General features: G+C 48.1%; 1 protein-coding gene and 1 long non-coding RNA gene across 5 annotated transcripts in view; one reads left to right on the top strand and one right to left on the bottom strand.

The window, feature by feature from the left end:
- Positions 1–17,756, top strand: part of TRAF3 (TNF receptor associated factor 3) — a 96,984-nt gene that overhangs the window by 20,350 nt on the left and 58,878 nt on the right. The gene's annotated exons all lie outside the window — the stretch shown is intronic.
- LOC306653148 lies at positions 5,905–10,304 on the bottom strand. Its single transcript, XR_013761652.1, has 2 exons — positions 9,450–10,304; positions 5,905–9,412 (listed from the first exon to the last, which is right to left on the bottom strand). It is a non-coding gene; the product is annotated as an uncharacterized lncRNA (long non-coding RNA).

Below are 17,756 nucleotides of genomic sequence, written 5' to 3'. Positions count from 1 at the left end.
GAATTTTTGAGTAGGTGCCATTAGAGAAATAAAAATAATTTTCCAACTGTGGTTCCCGAGTTCCCCAAGTTTATGTCTTTAACTGGTACTTCTCTTTGAGCTTTGGTATTGGATTGTGTATTATTTAATTACTACTGATTGAGCCCTTGGTATGTGTCAGGCACCACCCTGAGTGCCAGATTATGCAGGAAGCCATGTGGGTAGCTCCCCACTGTCATGAACCCTGGGTTCCAACACAGGGCCTGAAAACAGGAAATCCACCTGCTGATTCCAGAAGAGTAGAGGGGATTGGTGGGGCTGGGGTCAGGTCAGGAGTGGAGCACTGCACATATCTGGTCTGAGAGGAGCTAGCAGACCAGGACCTGCTGGAGAAGAAGGTGACCAGGCCAAGTGGCCACCCGGTATTTCCACTTGATCTTCCCCTAGAACTTTGTTTTCTCCCCACCCCTGTCCAGGTGCCTCACAGTGGGTCCCTGGTGCTCAGCTTTATGTCTTGCATTGTTTTCATCTCCCAGGCCCCAGCCCAGGCCCACCGCCCTCTTGCTAATGCTGGTGCCCCACCTGGTTTCCCCTCTACTGCCCGTCCCTTTTTGTTCCCTTCAGCCCAGAAGGCTGGGTCTCCTGAGGGACGCGTGCCTGTCTGCCCTTCCTGTCTTCACCCGTTAACGATTCCTGCTGCCCAGTTTCCTGCATGTGCCCCTCAGGCCCCCAGTGCTGTGTCCCTTTCTGTTGGCCTCTTCAGAGAAGAAACCTCTCACCTGTGTGGCCTTTGGTGAGGAGGGGGAGTGCGTGATTCACGGGGACCCACCCTACTTCCTGCAAGCTGGGGTTTTTGTGTAGGGGATTTTTGTGTCAGTTATTTTTTTCCTTACCTTTTGGAGTATGAATAGAACTGAGGCTGAGTGGCAAGTGCAGAGCGGTGACCGCACCCCAGGGAGCCCTCCGTCCCAGAGCTGGCCCTGCAGTGCCTCCTGTTTTCAGGGAGCACAGGAGAAAGCTTCTGAAGTGTAGCATGGAAGATACTGCAGGAGAGGCAGGGGGCGGGCACAGTCACTCCAGCACGGGATGAGCCTGGCTCCAGTCAGGGCGGTGTGCACAGTCCTGCCAGCCCTGGGGCGTCCGCGTTGGGAGGGAGTGCGGGCCAGTGCGCAGGGCTGCACTTGGAAAGAATGGAGGAAGGATGAGGGCATAAAGGGTCCCTTTGACCTTGTCTCTTGTTTACCACTGGCTCATTCTGGAGCATCCGTAAATTTCCAGGTGGAAAGTGAAAGTAGAAGAAGCAAACCAGGTGTTAGAGGGGACCTTTGAGGGAAAGAACTGTCTGAGACATTATTTAAGATGATTTGCTGGTGACAGTAACTTCCAAATTGGTCTAGAAGGTGGGTGCTGGGTGGAGATCCATTTTCTAAGAAGTAAGGAGCTAAAAATGTAGGGGGTGCATTTTCCTTCTAAGGAAAAATACATCCTGAGTCTAAGGGCTGATTGTGTTACTAGAAAAATTTTAATCTTAAGTTTGATCATTTTGAGCTTGTTGATAAGATTGACTTTAAAAAAAATCTGGGAACTGGGTGTATAACAAATGAGGATTATTTTTAAGCTTTATAATAAAATCTTTGACAGCATAGTATTTTAAAAACCATGTGAGCAAGAGCAGATCTTTGAAGGAAACTCAGTTTCAAAGCTCAGAAGTTCATCTAGTTGAAATTAAACTGAGGAGGTTCACGCCAGGGGACTCTAGGCTGTCTTGAGGTGCCCCAAAGCACCTTAGAGGTCTGAGTAAGCACTTTAACATTTAACATGCACCATTGAAAAGCCATCCATTTAAAAGATCGGAGGACAGAGAACTCTGTACTGGTATGATTTACTAGGTGATGTTGGACTAGAAAGGGATTTTTCTTGCCTTGAAAGAACACAACCTCCCCGGGGTGGGGTGGGGCAGGGCAGACATGCAGGTGAAGGCTGTGCGAGGCCAGGCCGAGGAGGCAGGAGGCAGAGTAGCAGTATGAGTAATCCTGTTGTAGCAGGCAGAAATGTCATCAGATGGGACGTGGAGCCCCGTGTAGGAGTAGTGGTGTCTAACACGGGCTGGTGATCTGTAGGTTCTTATGTTTTTAAAGGATTGTAAAAATAAGCAAAGAAGAATATGTGACAAAGACCGTGTGTGGCTTGCGGAGTCTGAGGTGTTCACTGTCTAGCCCCTTACAGAAACAGTTTGCCACCCTTGGCTTAAAGGGTCAGGGAGCACCTTATGACAGCACAACCCCTAGCCTTTGAGCAGGAGCTCTGTAAAAGGATTGTGGGGCGGGGAGGAAAGGTTATCTCTTGTGGCCCGTCTGGGTGCCACTGTGAACCCAGTTCTGGAGTGGCGAACTTCAGACGCGTCTGGATGTAAGAGCATTTGTGTCAGAATTAGAGTTGATTGTGAGACGTGAAATAGCATTTGTCTTTTCCTTTTCCTTCTGGTGCTGGGAATGGAGCCCAGGGTGCCTGCCACTGGGCAACCTCCCCAGCCCTTTTAGTTTTCTTTTTGAGATAGGGTCTCACTAAGTTGCTAGGGCCTTACCAGGTCAGCCAGGCTGGCCTTGGACTTGTGCTGCCTCAACCTCCCAAGTTGCTGGGATGACAGGCATGGCCGCTGCATGCAGCTAGCATTCTGGGATTTTTGTTTGTTTGTTTCCCCCTTTTTTTCCTGAGACATGCTGTCCTGAATTTGTGAGGTTAAGTTTTTTTTCAGAAGCAATTGAATTGCTTAACTGGCCTTGTCTGTGGTAGATCCAGTTTCTGCTTTAAGGCTAAAGATTTGCTGATGTGCTTATACTGGTGGTTCACATTTTCTGATTAGCAACAGACAAGTTTTGGAGTGCAGTGATCTCAGAAACTGAGGAACTTGAGAAAACCTTGAGCAGGGAGTCGTTCTTGGTGAAGTCTGTGACTGTGCTTGGGCTGCTCACTGTTGCTTGGAGAATGTCAGGGTCAGGCCTGTCTAAGAATCGGCCTTCCTGGGAGTGGGCGTGTTCTTTCAAGAGAGCCCTGACTCTGGTGGACAGTCTGGATCCCAGTGACTACCCTTCAGGGCAGAACTTCTACAGTCACTTACTTCAAGAGGCCATTCTTGCTGGATGTGGTGCGTACCTATAATCCCAGCAACTTGGAGGCTTCCCGAGGGCCACAAGACCCCATCCCGGGCTTCAGTGTCCTAGAAAAGTTGTGTGTACGTGTGTTTTGTTGCCTTTTCATTTTCAGAAAAAATCCCGTGTGTTCAGGATTGAATATTTTGAAAATGCAGATATCTTCTTTGTCTCATCACTGTCATGTCATTTGTCTCTTGGGGGACACAATTTTTTTTACAAAAATGGGAACACAAATGTGTTTTAGTTTTTAAGACCACCCTTTAAATTAAAAAAGCAATAGCCACTCAGTTGTAGGAAAAACTTTTTAGTAGGCAAATTCACAGATGATAGAGACAAATACTTAAAGTTGTCCCCACCAAGATGTTCCTCACCATCCCCGGAGAACTGGTTCCAGGATCCCTCGGACACCAGAGTGCACAGATGCTCAGGTTCCTGGTGTGGAATGGGCCTGCCTGGGTCCTCCCTGAACGCCCTCATGTGCTCCTGACTCACCTGGCTCGCTCGGACACCTGTTCAGTATACATGCTGCTAATTAGTAGGTGTTACGCTTTCTTGCTCAGGACCTAATGACAAGGGAAGAAGTCTACGTACTCAGTGTAGATGGTTGGACCCTTGGTGTGGGACATGCAGACTCAGAGGGCTGGCTGTACCAGGGAGCCATCACACTGTCCTTGGGGTATACATGTCTATTATCCACCAGCCTCTGTGGAGCAGATCTGTAATCCCAGAGACTCCAGAGGCTGAGGCGGGAGGATCCATGTTCCACACCAGCCTTGGCAACTTAGTAAGGCCTGACTCAGAAAATAAAAAGAGCTGGGAATGTGACTCGTGGTAAAGTACCCCTGGGTTCAATTCCTGGTACCACAGAAAACAAACAAAACAAAAAATGACTTTGAGATATAATTCAGATCTAAAGTCCACCATTTAAAAGTATACAGTTCAGAGGTTTTTAGTGTATTTAAGAGTTTTGCAGCCATCCCCACAGATTTTAGAACATTTTCACTTCACAAAAAGAAACCCACTAGTTGATGGCCTTGGCTCCCCTCCTGCCTCCAGCTGTGGGCAGCAGTGGGCAGCAGTGGGCAGCAGTGGTCCCTTCTGTGCCTGGCCACTCACTGTTTCTAGGGATTTCACACGGGTGGAGTCTGACATTCCCTCGGTTTCTGGCTTCCGTCACGCAGCATGGTGCTTTCAGTGCCAGCCGTGTGTCTGGGGTCCCCTCACCCCTTCTCCAGGAGGAGCTTCGCCACCGCATGGAGCATGTGGGCAGCACTGGGCTTTGCTCACTTGTCAGCCCCAGGCATTGCATTTTCTCCCCCTTCTGGCTTTTTAAAATTTTGAGACAGGGCCTGACAGAGTTGCTGAGACAGCTTTGAACTTGAGATCCTCTGCCTCAGCCTCTGGAGTGGCTGGGATTACAGGTGTGTGCCGCACGCCTGGCTCCTTTTGCTTTTTGAAGTGGCTGCTCGATCACCATGTTCTTACGTTTTTGTTGGACAGAGGCATTTCTGGTGATGGCGTTGTGGTGGTGTGGTGTGTCGGTTTCTTCAGCCTGCTGTTGGACACAGGTCGTTTCCAGTGTTCTGTTTCACAGTGTGCAGTGAGTACCTTTAGCTGGGTCTTTGTGCACTCCTGTGGCAGCTGGCAGGACAGACTTCATAAACACATTTGCTTACATTTATGACTTGGGCATGCAGTTTTTATGAAGTATTTAAATGAACAAATGCTTCCATTTTAATAAAAAGTACAGTTTTAGAAGTCAAACTGAAGAGATTGACACAACAAATGGTGGTGGGTTCTGTTCCACGGGTTGGGAGCAGCCAGTGGTGAGGATGGGAGTCTGAATTCTGGTCCTCTTGAAGAGCATGTTCTGCGGGCAGCAGACCAGTGAGTACAATGCTGAAGAGCGGTGGTAGGAAGGGTGTGAGCCGAGTCTGTCCTGGGAGGGTCTTTCTGAACAGGTGGCGTTTGAGTAGGACTGAAAGAGCCAAGGGGGTGGGGCATGTGAAGACCTGGAAGCAGAATGCCCTGGGCAGGTTGGTCAGGAAGCGCCAAGGCCTGGAAGTGCAAATGTGCTGGGTGTGTTTTAGGAACAGTGGGGAGGCCAGTGTGGCTGGCATGTGGCAGAGGGTTGGGTTTGGGCTGTGTCTGGAAGACTGAGCCCTGCGTCTTGGCTGAGGGGTTAGAAGGGCACCTCGGTGCCTGGAGCAGTCGGATGATCCAGTTACTAAGCTAGGGATCACTGCAGGTAGAGCAGGGGGAAGAGGCGCTGAGAGCTGGGTTGGAGCTGCTGAGTTAGAGATGCCTTTTGGTGCTCAAGTGGAGCTGTAACTGGATCTACCATCTGGAAATGCGGGTGGTGGGACTGGATACATTGGAGAGTTACAGAAAGCTATTTGGACATCAAGCAGGACGAGGATGCTGATCTTTAGATCTGGCAAAGTAATGGGCCAGGGATATGACTCACTGGCAGAGTACTTGCCCTAGCATGCAGGAGGCCCTGAGTTCAATCCCCAGTACTGGGCAGGGGTTGTCATGGATTTGGCAACATGGAGGTATCTGTGGATCCCAGCAAGAGGAGTCAGTAGCCATAGTGGGTACAGGTTTTCAGTGGGGATGATATGTGTGTACTAACTTGAAAAATTTTGTTCCAGGGCTGAGACTGGGGCTCAGTGGTAGAGCACTTGCCTCGCATGTGTGAGGCACTGGGTTCAATCCCTAGCACCACATAAAAACAATAAATAAAGTTATTTTTAAGGGTCGGGTCTTTAAAAAAAAAAAAAGTCTGCTCCCAAATGGACAGAACAGTGGAGGTGGGGAGCTGGGACATGCTGTCAGTCTCCCTGGCATGAAATGGAGAGGTCCAGGAGGGAGGGTAAGAAAAGGGGCATCCTCCAGTGGTAGCAGAGGGTGTGCTGGCTCAGAGGACCCAGAGAGCAGGGAGAGGAGGCAGTGACGGCAAATCTTTAGCTTCACCGCGGGTGGGCGGGGAGAACAAGTCCTGTAGCCTCTGTTTCCAAAAGTGAGAGTAGGCATGATAGGGGCAGGGCTATGTTAGGGTAGCTTCAGGGTTAAATGGGAAATTAGCATGAAAATACAAAACCTGAGACCTTACATAGATTGCTTCCCAGTGCTTACCCTCAGGATTCTTTCTCCTGTGCCTTTGAGATTACTTTGGTAGAAAAGTTTGAGAAGCTACTTCATTATTGTAGCCTATTGTGTTGGTAAATCTCACCCAAGCGAGTATTTAACCTTAAAGAGTCTGTAACAGTTTTGTTATCCCTAATAAAGCTTCTGCAGCTGCTCCAAATAGCCCTCCATTTGTGCATTTCAGTAGCCGTTTGGCAAAGCCGCTTGGTTCAGCACTGGGAAGGCATGTGGAAAGCTGCAGGGTGTCTGCAGGCAGAAAGGGGACGTGGGTAGTAGTCACCTGTCTCTGAAGGAAGGACTTGGTGGCACCCTCCTGGAAGCTCAGCACCCTCCAGGGACTTTGAGTGCCCCTTTTTCCTGTGTTCTCAAAACACTTAACAACATACTGCATTACTTCTGACAAGGTGGTCTGGATGAGCCAAGCATAGTGCTGTTGGCCACTGTTGACAGCATCAGCAGTCTGTAGTGATAAGTTGTTTATGACACTGCCGGCTTTGTTTGCCCTCCCCCCTCCATACTGGGGATTTTGAACCCAGGGCCTCACAAATGCTTCTCCCTCACTCTCCTCCTCTCTTCCTCCACCCCACCCTTCCTCCCTCCCTTTCTTCCTTCCTTTCTTGAACCCAGGGGTGCTGTACCAATGAGCTATATCCCCAGTTTTTATTGTTTCAAGATGGGGCCTCAGTGAATTGCTAAGACTGACGTCAGATTTGCCGTCTTTCTGCCTTACTCGGCCTCTTGAGTTGCGGGGATTACACTGCACTGTACTACTGTAGGCAGCCCCAGCCCTTTAAAAAAAGTTTTAATTTTGAGACGGGGTCTAAGTTGCCCGGATTGGCTTCAAACTAGTGATCCTCCTGCCTCAGCATCCTGTGGATCTACCATGCCTGATTTGCTTGTTTTCTTTCTATACAGTTTTGTCATGATTAACGCCCCCCCCCCCCCCATTAAAGTTACTCCACCTTCTTAGAAAGTCCTGTGAAGTGTGTTCTTCTGTCGAAGGTACTTCATGGAGTAGAAACATTTGAGAAGTCAGAGGTCTTGTCCTTGCTGACAGATAGATGTCCAAAACCTGGAGGGAGCTTGCTTTGTTGTTAATAGTTTATGTCCACAGCTAGGTCAAGTAGCCCTTTACTGCCATCGAACTTCAAATCACGGCCTTAACTGAGACTCAGTTCTCTGGCCAGCATCCCACAGCCCCTGGCAGCTGTTCTACCCTCTTGTTTCTGTGAGGTTGACTTGTTCTAGATTCCATGTGTAAATGAGATCCTGTGGTGTTTGTCTTTCTGTGCCTGGTGGAGTTCTTTTAGCATGATGTCCTCTAGGTTCCTCATGTCCATACTTAACAATAATACATATTGGAAATCGCTAAGAGAGGAGATCTCAGATGTTTCATCACACACACAAAAAGTTGGAGGATGGACAAGTCAGTTATCTTAATTTAATCTTTCTACCATGTGTGCATATACCAAATATCAAATTGTACCCTATGAATATATAATTGTTCTTTGTCAATTAAAAAATTACTTAATTTTAAAAACCTCTGCCTCTTTCTTGCCTCCCAGACTCACATCCTCTCTGGCCCCAGGTGCCCACCCTGTGGTGTGCTCTAGCACCCCAGCAGTTGTGTGGCACACTTGGTGCTCACGGCAGTCCTTGCTCCTGGCTCTGGCCTGGTGAGGCATCAGCAGCACCTCCTGGTCCCAGCTGTACTTGCCCAGTGACGTGACTGTTTCTTGGTCATTGGGGTCTTGGTCTATTTTCTTTCTGGTGCACCCAGCATCTGGCCAGGTACGTGGCACACATGTGCTCTGAAGGCTTGTGAAATGAGCTAATGTACCAGGCCAGACTTGCCCTCTGAAGGCTGCTGCCTCCTGGCCAGTGCAGGGTTCTTCCTCCTGTGTCTCATTGCACTGCTAGCATGCCAGTACCTCGGCCAGTGCTTATCCTGTCATTTAATAGCTGTAGGACCACAGTCCTTCATCTGCAGCCCTCAGGGCTAGAGTGTTCTGGGTTTGGAATCTTGGAGACTTGAGAATCCCTGAGTGTGTCCTAAGTTGTGGGATGTTGTAGACAGCACCTTGTCATCAAACACTTCTTGATTTTTGCAGCCAAACAGATGCATATTGATGCCAAATGGGGCAGACAGAGATGAATCTCCTGATGTTGGCTCAGTGCACACTGCCAAGTGAATTGGGAACACTTGGGCAGTGTTCAGGGCTTTCTGCTGTTCAGAGTTGTGATGAGGGGTCGTGGACCTGTTGCGGCATGCTTGACAGCATGGGGTGGGGAGAGAACATCATACCTGCCCTTCCTCGTGGATGGGCTGCCCCCGTTGGAGTGATGGCGCACACTGGGGAGGCACTGCTGAGGGCAGCCATGGTTTCCTGCATGCCCCTCGTTTTCTTTGAAAAGAGTGCCCTGCAGGTATGGCAGTTCAAGATGAGCCACCGGGTCTGGCAGCTGAGGCCCTCCTGTGAAGCAGGGTGGAATGTGTGCCCCTCAGGGTGTAGGGAGCAGCTGTTCCGGGTTCTTCTGGATCCTGGTCCCTGGGACCTACTCAAGGGAAGGGGTTCAAGGAGTAGAGCAGGCTCAGGCCCCTGAGGGTCCCAGCAGCTGTCCCCTGGTCCTGGCCCTCTACCTTTGCTTCCTTCTGCTGACAGGGAATCAGGATTGGGACTCTGAGGCCCAGCTGGGAAGGACTTGTCTGGAGTCACTCAGCATCAAGTGGAGGCAGTATACAGTTTCCTGACTTTTTAGATACAGTGAGTATAGTTCTATTTTGATGTTTATAAGAACATTTTTGATGTGGATAGATAACCTCTAAATTTTAAAAATGTACCTACTTTTTGACATGGTGTCTGGCTTTTGAAAATGCATTTAATTGCCAGGTTCCAGGAATGTCTGTCCTTTTTTAATTAGAAAATGAAGTGCTAATATTCAAATATGCCTAAATATGTTTCAAGCCTCTAAAAAGGATGTAGGGCAAAACAGTGTGTTACTGAAGTAGATGTCACTCTGTATTATTCCTATTATTTCCAGAGTTTTTTTGTGGCCTTTGATAAATCATGTATATCAGGAAATATGTATTAAAGATTACTTTTAATTTAGGATTATTTTTGTCCAAGGTACTTAAGGTTTAATGAGCAATTAACACTTTAGAAATACACTTTTGGTCTTTCAGAGTTTATCAGGTAGATTTCAGGAAGTCTGAGCGTGGTCTCTTGCAGTATATTTTAAGAGCTAAGAACAGAGTTTTCCTTGTAAACTTCCTTCCAGGCCCCTCCTGGCTTTCTGAGTGATGGGTAGTGCTGGGATGAGAGGGTGTGGCCTTAGTTTCCTGGTTAATGTTTGCAAGCAGTTGGTTTTTGGGGCTAAAGAGACCCCTCTTGGTTTTTACAACTACCCCTTTCTGGAGACCAGCTTATAAACTGAATACTACCGGTGGTTTTACCCTTGCCACAGATATCTTAAGTTCTTGGAATTGGAAACATTTTGATTTCTTAAAGTTTGTGTGATTTCATAGATTATGTAGTTTAGAATGTTTACTTCTGTATTGCATGGATAAACGTGTCAGTTTTCAAGTGTGACCTTTTAGAAGACAAAGGGTATTTTTTAAGGTCATAATAGAGAAGTTTTGTGTGTTTTAATTGCTTAAATTACTTAAATTACTATCTTTTACTGGGATTAAAAAAATAAACAGAATGTAACATGGGAAAATGCTAAATGGATGCCACACTGTAAGATTTTCCACCAAATTCTTTTCAGTGAAGCACAGTGGGGAGGCGCCATTAACACTTTAGATGGTATCACAATTTTGGAAAAACCATTTCAACACACAGGCATTTAAATAAAAACTGAAGCTCTCTCAGGTTTTGACTTCGCTTAGCTATGTAGTTAGCAAGCCATGTAATGTTAAAACAGTTTTAAATTACCTGTGTTGTCAACATGTAGATTTTTTAAATTTTGTATTTAAACTATGAATTTACCAACCTGAGTAGTTAGAAATAGAGTAGTATATAAAAATCAAGAAATAGAGTAGTATATAAAAATCAGATCTACCAGACCAAAAATGTATGCATATCTAAAGTAGTTTCTTTTCTTGATTTTGGTTCAGTTAACAGAGGAAGGTATCTTCACATCTGTAATTTCTGGTAACTTAATGAGAACACCCTGAACTTTTGGGTCACAATAAATTTTCCCATTATGTAAACTACTTCACACACGGGCTGACTCATTGTGAATTGTGAGTAGACGTGATTCTCTTCCTGCGGAACAGAGAAACACTGAGAAGCTCAACCTGGCGTGATTCTCTTCCTGCGGAACAGAGAAACACTGAGAAGCTCAACCTGGCATGGGAGTGCACTGGGCCCCGCTCTGGGTGCTTCTGGGAGTCGGAGTTTTGAGGCTGAGAGGGACTGATGGCAGGAAGACGGAGTGGGGAGCTTTTCGTAAGGCCCAGAGAATGTTGTCTTGCAGTGATTTGCTAGTTTATTTTATGCATATGCTTATTTTTGGTTTTGTGTTTTACATTGAGTTAATGAATTTGTTTTTTTAACCTCAGGGCTCAGAAATACTTTGGGATCTTAAAAATTTAGGCACACTCACGTATTTCACCCTGGGCAGAACAAGGTAAATGAGTATGTTGGAGGGTGTTAATAGGTTCTGCAGCAATACTTTCCTCTTGTGTGTGAAGTGCTACATTTACATATCTTTGTAATTTATATCTTTAAAGTTAAGGTCAATTTTTTTCTTAAAAAGTTGTTGAACTCTGAGATTTGGTGAGGGAAAGTTACCAGAGTAGTTGTGAATTGTTTCAACAGTGAGAAGCTTATTTAAAGATTTTTGAAAGGTGACCTCCAAATTAATGCATTTGGCATAGTGCAATCTCCCAATTACGGTGTCCTGCTTTGATTTTTAATTTGGTGGGTGAGCTGCACCTGGTTAGGTGTTTAGGCCTCTGGTCTGATTGTGCCTTTTTATTTATTTTATTTTATTTTATTTATTTTTTGGATACCGGGAATAGAACTCAGGGGCACTCAACCACTGAGCCACTTCCCCAGCGCTATTTAGAGACAGGGTCTCACTGAATTATTTAGTGCCTCACTTTTGCTGAGATTGACTTTGAATTTCAGATCCTCCTGCCTCAGCCTCCCGAACCACAGTGCCCAGACTGTGCCTGATTTTTAAACAGCAGCAACCTGACGAGGTAGTGGCCTTGTGCAGTGCCCCCAGCCCTGAGTGTGCTGGTTGTGCCGGAAGAGTGTGTCCTGGCCTATTCTTGGAGGAACTTGCACAGTGTGTGGTCCTCAGCCAGGCATCTGGTGGTGTAGCACACTGCTGGGTTCCTGCATGGGTGTGTCAGTCCCCTCAAACAGCCCCAGAAACAGTGGGGCTGTTTCTCCTTTTTGCTGTGAAGAGCAGTGCTGCTCTGAGCAGGGTCCTTGGGTTCTGTGTGGACACAGGCTTTTGTTTCTTTTGGGGGTGACTAGGCATTTGCATCAGCATCTGATGCTGCTCATGCCTACTGCTCAGGTCCCCCTTTAGGTTTGGAAAGAGCCTCTCTAGGGGCTGGGGAATAGCTCAGTTGGCAGAGTGCTTGCCTTGCATGCACAAGGCCCTGGGTTCAATCCCCAGCACCACACACACACACACACACACACACACACACACACACACACACAGCCTTTCTATGGTGACAAAACACAGCTTCGTATTTCATGCTTGAAATCCTTGGACCCTTCCTTTACCAGAGAAACTGCTTTCCTGATGCCAGATCACATCTAGTGGTCATGGAATGGTCTTATCAGCTAAGTACCCAGTTAAGTTTTTGGCAGATAATTATCTAGGCAAACTAAATAAATTTGCCTGTGTTTTGTATTTTCCCTCACTTTCTCTTGGGGGCATTGTCTGTCCCTTGGCCCCTGCCCCTGGGCTTCCCTTCAGGCAGTGCGCTCACTACCTGACGTTCTCATGTTGGCTTGGGTACCTGGGTTGCAGTTTTGAAGCAAAGCCCCCTCGGGTAGTATTGGTGCTCTCTAGCCTTTTGTCACGTTTCCAGGTGCCACCTACAGGTATATTTCCATGATTTGTATCAATCCATGTAAATCTGAGTGAACATATTAGCTGACTTATCTGAGTTTGATTATTAATTTCATTACTGCTATTAATAAAGGGACAGGTTTTGCCATGGTCATTCTAGTTAATGGCGAGAGCCCTGGAGGGCTTACATTATGTTCTCCAGCTGAGTTAAGCTTGGAACAGTGATCAAGGACTTTGTTCCTGTATTTTTTAAAGTTGTGCTTAACATTTGGAGTCAGCTTGTACTTAGGGAGCCTTTCACATGCATTCTAGGAGTCGAAAGTCAAATCAAGTAAGGTTGTAGGATAGTTCTTACTCCTTTCTCTTTTTTTTTTTTTTTTTTTTTGTGGTGCTGGGGATTGAGCAAGGCAAGCACTCTACCAACTGAGCTATATCCCCAGCCCTCATCCTCCTTTCTTTGACAAGGCATCTGGGATTTGGAAAGTGAGTGAAGTGAGTGGTCAGGCATGGTCAGTGCCAGAGGGAGACGAAGGCCCACTTGGTTCTGCCCACGCTGTGGGTGAGAGGAGACACGCCCAGAGGAGCACAGCTGAGACCAAGCACTGCTGCTCGAGCACCTGGGGAGCACTTGGAAAGCTGTCTCTCCTTTGGAGTCTTGCTGCCTCCTCATCTGCAGAGTAGGTAGCAGGAAAGACACCCCCACAGGCCTGCAGGGGGCCCTGCAACCTGAGCACTGGATGTCACTGCCCTTGGCTTTCAGAGGTCAAGCTGACTACTCCTCTGGTCTTTATCCACGGGCCCCGGGGGGCAGCTCATGACCCCTGCCAATCTCTTTCCACCTGCAGGCACTGCCCCAAACCATAGCCCTGGTAGTCCCATCTCTCCAGGTGTCATCTGGTCCAGGAGGCACAAGAATCCTGATGCCTGACCCCTACTCTCCTGCAGAGCTCCCGGCAAAGCCCAGTCAGGCCAGACCTGCAGGTCTCCCTGCATCAGGCTCAGGGGCACTGCCTGACAGCTCAGTGGGGAAGTTGTCCTGCTGCACTACAGCTGCCTGGGGCTGGCAGGAGTGAGACTGCCACAGAGGACAAGCCTTGATCCTGACTTGAAAGGCAGAGTTCTGCTGGAACTGCCATGGGGTGTGCCCAGAGTGGCACCTAAATTGGCTCAGTGGCATCTGATAAAAGTTCCTCTGAGGCTTTTAAACTGCTCTGGTGAGTTTATAAAGCACAGCAATGGGAAAGATAATTGTCTGGCGCCGCCTCTGCCCCTCCTGCACTCTTCACCACGTGCTGTGAGAGGCCCCAGTCAGTCGGAGTTCACGCTGGCAGTGCGTCAGGTCTGGCCTAACGTGCAGCCGTGCATCACATAGCAACAGGGTGCCTTTTGAGAAGTGTGCCACTCGTTGATCTGTGTGCACGTCATACAGTGCCTACCCTAAGCTGCCCATGACTGCGTGAAGCCAAAAGGGTGGAGGTCTGTGACCAGAATGTCAGTGTGGAGTGTGACTGTATTTGCTCATTCATATCTCACCTTCAAAGGGAGAGACAGGGTGATGTGAGAAATGCTCACCTGTCCAAACCCCAAGAATGGACTGAGAGACAGGCACCAAGAAGTGAGGTTTTAATGACCATCCTGCATGATGGGGGGGCCTGGAGGTCAGGTGTACTAAAAGTGGGTGCAGTCAGCATTTTACCCCCCAGAGCGCAGGGTCCCTCCCTCAGTTCCTCATTGACTGAGTACTGTGGGGTGCGCTGCCTTTCCTAGGTTTCACTGCCTCCTACTGGGTTACTTAAAGAAACAGACCTTTAGTTGTCCCCACCTCCCTTTGTTCTCTTGGGGGAAAGCCTCTTTGGGTGAATGCATTCTGACGTGATGCCCTTACTTCTTTACTGCCTTACGTTTCTTATCAGAGAGATTCGTCTCTGTTGGTCAGGCCCACCCTTCCCCCACCTGCTGTCTGGGGGCTCTTCAGGTGCCTGGACTTCAGACGTGCTGCTCCAGGGCTGTGGTGCCACTGTGTGAGTTAACTACTTGCAACTTTCTGTTCTGCTGTTTTCCCTCCGACTGTCTGGGTAACATGCCAGTTTTACATCGTATTCTGAAAATGAACCGCATGATTTCCTTAATAAAAGTTTTCTCAGGAACCTCATCCATCGTACTTCCACAGGTCAGCATTGTCCTGTTAGGGTCAGCACACCTTTGCTAGGTGCCTGTAAAACTGGAAAACAGGATGGTTAGGAGTGGCTTGTGGAGGCCAGGGTCTGGATTTGAGTTCTGTCCAGTGGAGATGGTTCTCAGAGCAGCTCACAGGGAGCAGCAGGGTACCATGGAGGCAGCGGCCAGCTCTGCCAGCACTCTGAGTGCTGCCGCTGCTGTGATGTCATAGGCACACAGGTACAAAACCTGTCACTCAGTGCAGTGTGGTGACCTCAGGGGCCACAGGAACCCAGAGCAAGGAGCCCTGCTGCTAGGAGTGGGAAGGGAGCCAGGACAGACTTCCTGGAAGAGTCTTCAGACCCTAGGATGGGAAGTGGACTGGGTAGACAGGAAGGCAGAGAAGGGCATCCTCTCCAGAGACGACAGCTTGATGTCTGTGGGGTGCCACAAGTCTTCATGCATCCTTGAAATGAGGACGTGACCAGCAGAGTCCTCAGTTCGTTCATTCACTCATCCAGTCCTTTGCCCAGAGCCTATGCAGTGTCAGACATGGGGTGGGATAAAACATGTCTGGACAGACGCTGTGTAGGCAGTAATCATGCCAGGGTCATTGGAAGGCATGATGCAGAACTGCCCTTAGGTTCAGATTCTGGCACCTCCAGTTGGTTACCATGTGCCTTGGGCAAGCATGGCCCTCAGCATGGGACACCTAAGTATCCTTTAGTTGTAGGGTTGGCAGGACTGCTCAGGGCTGCTGTGAGGGTTAGTGGGCTCCTGCCCCGGTCAGTTGGCGGAACCTGCACACTCTTGCTGAGGACCCACTCCTCCACACTGAGGAGTGTGCACCACTCAAGAACCTTCTTCCCTGTCTCTGTCCTTTCCCAGCCCAAGCCACATCCTTCAGGTCCTATCAGATGCCGTTCCTGTAGAACGGTGTCCTGATCCCTTCTGGACCCCAAGAATGTAGTTCTCCTCCCGTGGTGTTGGCCTTCTCCCTGGTGCTTGCCCTTAGGCTTGGAGTGACTGTTCTCCATTCCTCTTCTCGCAGGAGGACTGAACTTCTCTCATCTGCATCCCCCTTCACATGTAGCACATGGCCAGTGCTCACTGAATGTACCAGGTGAATGAATGAAAATCAAAGATCAGACTACAAAAATCAGAGTAAGCAGACTACAGTTTCAAAAGCCTCTGTGAACTGACTGTGTGGTCCATGGTTTACTATTTCAAGTGCTCTGACCATGTAAGGGTTTTCACTATACTGGAAGGTAGTTGGGTGTCCAACTCAGAAACTAGACATGCTTGCTGTACGTGCATTTTTTGGTAATGGAATCATGGCTGGTTCCCAGCAGCTCCTCAGTGGGGCTTTGCAGCTGGCGTTCAGCAGCAGATGTGCAGGGTTCTCACGGGAGTGCTCGAGTATTAGGCTGGTGTGGCATAACGCATGGTTCATTCTTCTTAGCATTGTACCCAGCTCAGTTGTCTGTGATGTCCCCCAGTACAAACCACATACCAGTCAACCTGTACGAGATAGAAATGCCCCCAGAGGTTTGTAACATTTTTTTTTTTTTAAAGATCCTTAAAGAAACCTTTGTGATTCCAAAGGCAGCTTCCTCTGCCAGTCTCTCTCCCGCGCCTTTGCTTCTGAGGTTGGTAGCTTTCAGAAAGACTGCAATGCAGCGGTTACCAGTTCCGTTAATATGGAAACCGCCTGCGGTAGTCTTTTGTGCCCCTCCACACTGCTGCCTGTGATCTGAAGGGGAGATGATGGAGCTGATATTCCCCAGGACTGTGGTCGAGCAGTGAGAATGCAGGCGCTTTGGTGAGTGCCGTGGCTAGTGCCGGCTGCCCTGCAGCAACTCTGTGTGCTGGTGCAGTGGGCTTCCCTGGGAAGCTGAAATTGAAGATGCCTTTGCAGTTCGTGCCTGGTCATTTCGCTTTCACCTCTTGGGTCCAAACGGTGGACTGTACAAAAGGTAAGGGACTTGGCAAATCATGCATGTGTGTTTTAAATGATTATGAACATCCTGAGTCAAAATGAAGAATTAGGATTGAATAAATCTCTTTCAAACCTAAGAAATAAAACTTTATTACTTGTGAGTGACAGTTTTGACATCTGAAGAATTATTTAGTGTGGACCAATGACTTCTAAATGAATTATTGAAGATGTTCTTTGGAGAGATCTGCTTTTTCTTTTTCTTTCTAAACAGTTCAATTTCAGAAATGTAGGTACAGATTATAATGTGTTTGCTTTTAGATGACGACGGTTTCTTTCATGTGGCAGGGGATGTTTCGTTGTCACCGTCTCTGCCATGCCTGTGGGGGAGGAAGTCCGATTCCCTCAGTTCTTATTTTGTTTTTGGATGAGCATTTTCTTGAGTTTGAGCTCTGTTCTCATGCATAGGGCAAGGTGGGTACCCCCCCTGGCTGATTCTCTTTGTTTATGTAAGAGGGGAGCCAGTATCTGAACTCAGATTTATTTTGCTGTGAATTGGTGGCCTCACATTGTATTAAATGCGTTATGGGTGGTAATTTTACATGTCTAACACCAAGAAATATAATGGCAGGGTTACCATGGCAACTGCATGCATTCTGGAAAGCTTATGAATGGGTTTTGAACCCTCTGGCCTGTTAAGTGAGATTTTCCAGCTGAGAACCTGCATTCGTGATGAGCGAACACACTCAGTTTTTCCCTACCAGCCTCAGCCATTCAGCTCAATTCTGCTTCTGGTGACATCTGCCTTGGTTCCTGATTCCTGGCAACAGACCATGGTTGAGAGGTGGTTTTCAGCTTCAGGTGTGTGTGATGTCTTGCCACCTCAGTCTGTGGGCTGCTGTGGCTGTGCCTCCTGAGGATGGATGATAGTCTGGCATCCCTAGAGTGTAGTTGTAGCCCCACGTGCTCATGGGGTCCTGTGCTTGCTTTCTTCCTTTTATTTATTTTTTGAGGTCTTGGTAAACCTAGAGGTGCTCTACTGCTGACCCACAACCCAGCCCTTTTTATTTTTTTTTTTTATTTTGAGACAGGGTTGTGCTGAGTTGCTGAGGCTGGCTTTGAACTTGTGATCCTCTTGCCTCAGCCCCTGAGTCACTGGTGTCACAGGAATGAGCTGCTGTGGCCAGCTTCTGAGGGAGCGCTGTCCATCTGGAGAGCTTCTTTCTGGAGCACACCCCAGATGGCAGGGAGCTTGACTTCCTGGTTTGCAGCCCTGACTCTATTTTCCAGAGGGATGGTGGTTGGTATGGGGGCTCGGGGGTCAAAGTATCAAACTTGTG

The sequence above is a fragment of the Sciurus vulgaris genome (assembly GCF_902686455.1).
Source record: "Sciurus vulgaris genome assembly, chromosome: 2".
In the NCBI taxonomy this organism is placed as follows: Eukaryota; Metazoa; Chordata; class Mammalia; order Rodentia; family Sciuridae; genus Sciurus; species Sciurus vulgaris.
This window is presented reverse-complemented; position numbering and strand designations above follow the sequence as displayed.